General features: G+C 43.0%; 1 long non-coding RNA gene across 1 annotated transcript in view; it reads left to right on the top strand.

Annotated features, from left to right (window-relative positions):
• LOC114045581 overlaps window positions 1–6,180 on the top strand; it is a 32,475-nt gene that overhangs the window by 1,708 nt on the left and 24,587 nt on the right. Inside the window, exon 2 of the long non-coding RNA XR_003569399.1 lies at window positions 342–422. This is a non-coding gene — a long non-coding RNA (uncharacterized LOC114045581). The remainder of the gene's footprint in view (window positions 1–341; window positions 423–6,180) is intronic.

Here is a 6,180-nt window from a genome sequence, read left to right as displayed (position 1 = left end):
GAAGGAAGGAAGGAAGGAAGGAAGGAAGGAAGGAAGGAAGGAAGGAAAGAAGGAAACAAGCATTTATTATGCACCTACTGTGTACCAGCTACTACGCCAAGAGATGTAGTTAAGATGGATGTGGACAGGTTTTGCTGCAGGGCACTAGCATCCAGTGGATGTATTTCCTCCCTAAGGTGACACCTCCTCTAATGGTGCTTTGGAGACATAGGAATGGTGGGTGAAAAAAGGTGGAAAAATTATTGATGTTCCAGTCAAAGGATGTAGTTTCAAGACCTGTCTCTGCCACTTGGTACCTGTATCCCATCTTGAGAAAATCTTGTTAACTCTCTGTATTTCAGCTTCCACAGTTCATTGGCTTAGGAGTCAGAGGACCTGGGTTCAAACTCTACCTTTGATGCTTACTGACTACAGGACATTTGGTAAGACATCTCCTTTTGCTGGGCCTTAGTTTTCCTCTTGTAAAATGACGTATTTGAACTGGATGGTCTCTAAGGTCTCCTTCAACTCTGGATCTATGATCCTTAGTTCCTCAGTCACCTCCTTGTGCCTCAGTTTCCTCATCTGTGAAATGAGGTGCCTTTCAGCTCTAGCACTATGATCCTATGACCTTGGGCAAATCACTTTGCTTTCTTGGCCTCAGTTTTCTCATCTATAAAATGGATGGGTTAGACTAGATGGCCCTAAAGAAGAGACTTTGGGTGTCTTCTGAGGTCCTTTTCAGCTCTAGATATGTGATCCTTTGAGTAGAGAGTTCAGAAGGGGACCTCTGTTTTTTCAGCCAGCTGAGGGTTAACAAGAAACCTTGGCACTCTCAGCAATGATCTCACTGCTAATTACGTACAGAAATCATTTTCCCTCCACTGCCACATATAATGAAAACGATGCCTCAGAAATGGAATCTATCATGTAGTGCATTATAAAAGTTTTTTTTAAAATTCTACCTCAATTTCCCCCACTTTCTACCGTTGTTACCCCATCCTTCCAGCCAGCTAATCCAATACGAAAGTTATATTAACCTCCCAACCATTGCAATTAAAATGCTCATCCCGAATTTGAAAACAATTAAAAAAACCCATTATCTCAGATTGAACATGCCCTGATTCCGTCTCTTTTGTCTGACAGGGAGCAGGCTCTAGGTGCCATTAACACAGGAGGGGCCTACAAAATGAGACTCTTTATTCCTTTTCTTGGGCTCTCTTTACCTCGGTTTCTATAGAAGCCTTGGGGGGAAAAGAAAAACAAAAGACAAAAAAAAAACCCTCTCCCATTTCTCTGTACCTTTGTCATGCTGACAGTGTGGGTAGATTATCTTTCTTCAGTCACAATAATTGATTGTTTTAACAGGGACTTGCTTGGGAACCTGGGTCCTGCACCCCCTTTATCTCTAGGAGTTGGGGGAATGACTCAGATCCTCTGAGGTTATGATCTCAACAAGTTGGTGTCATTAGGTAAGTGCTATAGGATTTAGGTGGAGCCATGGAAGGGATTCAGAGGCTCATTTTGTGGATGAGGAAAGTCAGCCTCTAGAATATTGAGTGACTTCTCCAAAATCACATGGGCTGTTGTTCAGTTGTGTCTGACTCTTTGGGACCCATTTGGGGTTTTCTTGGCAAAGATACTGGAGTGGTTTGCCTTTTCTTTTTTTTTTTCATTTTACAGAAGAGGAAATTGAGGCAAACAGGGTTAAGTGACTTGTCGAGGATCACCCAGTTAGTAAGTATAGGCAGCTGGATTTGAACTCAGGTCCTCCTGCCTCCAGGACTGATGCTTTATCTATTGTGCCACCTAGTTGCCCCTAAAATCATACAGGTAGTAAGCATCCAAGGAGGAGTCATAGACTCATAGCTACAGAGCTGGTGGTGACATCCAAGCCCTTCTAGTCCAGCCCCTTCATCTTACAGCTGGGGAAACTGAGGCCCATGGACATAGAGTGACTTGGCCGAGGTCACACAGATAATAAGTAACGGGGACGGGATTTGATGTTTCTGACTAAATCTTTCTACTGTACTTGATACCTCTCACTAGGCGTCTCAGATGAGGTCTGTGTAATCTGGGAATTGGGCTCAGCTAAGGTTGACCACAAAACAAGCCAACTGGAGCATTTAGGTTAAAAAAAAACGTTCAGCCTCCTGGTGTTGTTGTGAAGATCAAATAATATTCATAAAACACTTTGCAAACCTTAAAAGCATTATATAAATGCTCCTGTTGTTGTGGTTATTAATTGAATCTTGCCTTCTCTTTGGGTTAGGATCACATGGGCGAAGGCCCATGCAACTCAAAGTAGGGTGGAATGCGCCAAATATTTATGCAATTTTAGGCTTGTGTAGACAGGCGATAAATACAGATGCAGTAAAGTAGTGAGTGGAGCAATTATCTGAATAATTTAATTAGTGTATGAGGCAGGGATGGTTTGATTTTTTTGTCTTTGTATTCCCAGCATTCAGCACAGTACCTGGCATGTAATAGATGCTTTAAAAATGCCTTTTGGATTGGTTTGGCGTTTTTTTTCAGGAATACAGCGCCCCCCCCCCCCCCGCCCCAGCTCGCTTCCTCAAATATCCAGACTGAGAGACTGTATGGCATGATGGGCAGACAGCTGGCATTGGAAGGCCTGGGTTCAAGTCATGCCACTGGCACATTCTGGCTTTGGGACCCTGGACAAGTTGGTTAGCCTGGAAGTGCTCTAGCCATCTCTTTAAGGCTAAGTTGCAGAAAGGATATCCACCTGCATTGGTAGATGGAGTAAAATCATACATTGAGGCCCTATCTTTGTCATCTAGATTAGGATCAGCAAGTGTTTATGAAGTGCTTACTGTATGCTTGGCATGCTGCTAGGTATTGGGGATAGAAAGAAAGGCAAAAACACGGCCCCTGCTCTCAAGAAGCTCACAGTCTAATGAGGGGAAGATAAACTCTGTCCTACTCTGGCCCTGGAATATTGTCAGGCTGCTCTGACAGTCTAGAAGACCTTTTCTAGTACGGTGGAAAGAGTTCTGGACTTTGGACTCAGCATCCTTGTTCAATTGGGTCTGAGTCTTCATGACCCTATTTGGGGTTTTTGTGGCAGAGATTCTGGAGCGGTTTGCCATTTCCTTCTCCAGCTCATTTGACAAATGAGGAAACTGAGGCAAACAGGGTAAAGTGACTTGCCCAGGGTCACACAGCTAGAAAGTGTCTGAGTCCAGATTTGAACTCGGGAAGATGAGTATTCCTGACTCCAAGCCTGGCACTCTGTGCACTATGGCGACACCTAGCTGGACTTGGAGTACCTAGGCTCAATTTAGATTACATGAACTTGCTCATGTCACAACCTCCCTGGGCCTCAGTCTCCTCATCTACAAAATGAATGGGTTGAACTAGATGGCGTTTAAAATCCCTTTCAGTTTTGAAGTCCATGATTCTTTAAAACTAAAGAATTAAGCTGTTCTGACTTCATAGTCGGATGAACACCAAGAATTACCTACTATGTGCCAGGTTGGAGCTGTGGGTAGAACACCAGCCCCAGAGCCAGGAAGACCTGAGTTCAAATCTGGCCTCAATCGCTTCCTCACTGTGTGACCCTGGGCATGTCACTTCACCCTGTTTGCCTCAGTTTCCTCATTTGTAAAATGAGTGGCAAAGGAAATGGCAAATCACTCCAATATCTTTGCCAAAAGATCACCAAATAAGGTCATGAATAGTCAGACATGACTGAAATGACTGAACAACAACAAAATGTGCCAGGCATTGTGCTAGGTTCTGGGGTACAAAGGAAAGCAAAAGACAGTCCCTGGTCCCAAAGAGCTCCCACTCTAGTGTGGAAACAATATGCAAATAACTATGTATGAACAAGATACATATATGATAGACTGGAAATAATCAATGGAGGGAAGTTATTAGAATTAAGAGGGATTGGGAAAGTCTTCCTGTAGAACGTGGTCCTCTCGGAGCGTCATAGTGTGGTTGTCAGAGCACTAGTACTCAAATAAGGAAGACCTGAGTCTGAATCCTACCTCAGATGTTTACTAGCTATGTGATCTGGGTTAGTGGAGAGAGTTCCCACACTGGGAGGGTCCTGTGCCAATGAAATCCCAGATCCTTTGAGTATCAGCATGTTCTGTACAAGGAATATATGGTGGGAAAGCAGCAGGCTCAGGAGTCTTCAGCTATCCAGACTGGTTGCCACAAATCTGCTTTGGGTTATATTGCCCTGACCTTTGGTTTTAAGCTATGTGAAGGAAGAAGGACTTAGAGTGACCATTAATGACCAGTGACAGAGGCAGTGTGGCCCAGTGGGAAGATGGCAGGGGTTAGTGTCAAAGGACTTGATTCTGGATCCTGACTTAAGCTGCGTGCTTCTTGTGTGACTGAGCAAGTTGATCGACTTCTCTGGTTCTTGGGTTCTTTTTCTATAAAATGAGGGGATAGCGCCTCATAATAATGGCTTGCACTACATAACCTTTTTATGATCTACAGAATGCCTTATCTCCATTGTCTCATTGGAACTTCATAGCAATCCCAGGAGGTAGGTGCTATTATCATACCCATTTTATCCCCATATCTATCCCTATTTTACAGGTGGGGAAACTGAGGCAAACAGAAGTTAAGTAACTTGCCCTGTCACACAGCTAGTTAGTGTCCAGTGTAGGATTCAAACCCAGGTCTTCTTCATTCAAATTCAGTGCTCTACCCACGCCACAATGTCTCTAAATAACCCCATGTGATCCCTTTCAGCTCGAAATCTATTTCCCTACAAAGGGAGGCCTTAGAGCAGGGCTTCTTAACCGTGTGTGTGTGTGTGTGTGTGTGTGTGTGTGTGTGTGTGTAAGTCATGGCTTCCTTTGTCAGTTTGGTGAAGCCTATGGGCCCCTTCCCAGAATAATGTTTTTAAATGCTTAAAATAAAATACACAGAATTACAATGGAAACCAATTATAGTGAAGTAAAGATAACGTTTTTCACGGATTCCTTGAAATCTATCCATAGATGCTCTGGGAGTTTACAGACCCCAAGCCTTGAACTCCTGCCTTAAAGCACAGTGGATTACTCAGAGACACCATCTGAATTTTTTGAAGGAATTGAACAAACCAGTGAAGGCTACAGATGTAAAATTGGAAGGGACCTTAGAGATGACAGTCCCAACACCTCCTTTTTTACAGAGGCTCACAGATACTAAATGAATTGTCTAAGATGACATAGCCAGTAAGCAGTTTCGTGGCTGTTCAGTCATTAAGTCATGTCCTACTCTTCCTGACCCCATGGACCATACTGTCCATGGGGTTTTCTTGGCAAAGATATTGAAGTGGTTTGCCATTTCCCTCTCCAGTGGATTGAGGTGAATAGAAATTAAGTGACTTGCCCAACATCACACAGCTAGTAAGTGTCTGAGACCAGATTTATACTCAGATCTTCCCAACTCCAGGTCCAACACTCTATCTACTGAGCCACATAGCAGTCTCTAAGGCAAACAGAGATTAAGCAACTTGCCCAAGGTCACACAGCTAGTAAGTGCCTGAGGCTGTATTTGAACTGAGGTTTTCGTGACAGATAAGAAGATAAGCCACGATTTAACTGATGGAATCAAGTACTGGAAAACATCAACAATATCAACTTCAACATCCATATCAAAGATAATATCAGCAACAACACCAACATCTTCAACAACATCAGCATCAACAAAAACAAAATCAACAACATTAACCACATCAACAACTGATATTTATGTGAATGAATGTATGAATGAATGGAAAAGCATTTATTAAGTGCTTCCTTTATGCCAAGCCCTGTGCTAAGTGCTGTGGATATAAATATAAAAAAGTAAGACAATCCTTGTCCACAAAAATCTTACATTCTAATAGAAGGAGACGACGCACAGAGAACTGTTGACTGGGGAGCAATTGAGAAAGGGATGTCACAGGGATGGTGAGTGGGAGCTACACCAGGATCCACTGATGTGCTTCCTCCAACAGCAATGGTAATGAAGATTTGATTACTGTCTGCAGAGCAGAAGGGGACATGGAGGTGGAGAAGACAGTAAGTCCAGGCAGATGACTGGGTGGTTTACCATTGGATTGTGAAGCAATGGGGCTGGCTATCTATATTTATATCTGTATATCTATCTATCTATCTATCTATCTATCTATCTATCTATCTATCTATCTATCTATCTATCTATATCTATCTATCTATCTATATCTAC

The sequence above is a fragment of the Vombatus ursinus genome, unplaced genomic scaffold, assembly GCF_900497805.2.
Source record: "Vombatus ursinus unplaced genomic scaffold, bare-nosed wombat genome assembly UNPS02001287.1, whole genome shotgun sequence".
Taxonomy (NCBI): domain Eukaryota; kingdom Metazoa; phylum Chordata; class Mammalia; order Diprotodontia; family Vombatidae; genus Vombatus; species Vombatus ursinus.
The sequence above is the reverse complement of the archived record's forward strand: the minus strand, read 5'-3'. Positions and strand labels throughout refer to the sequence as shown.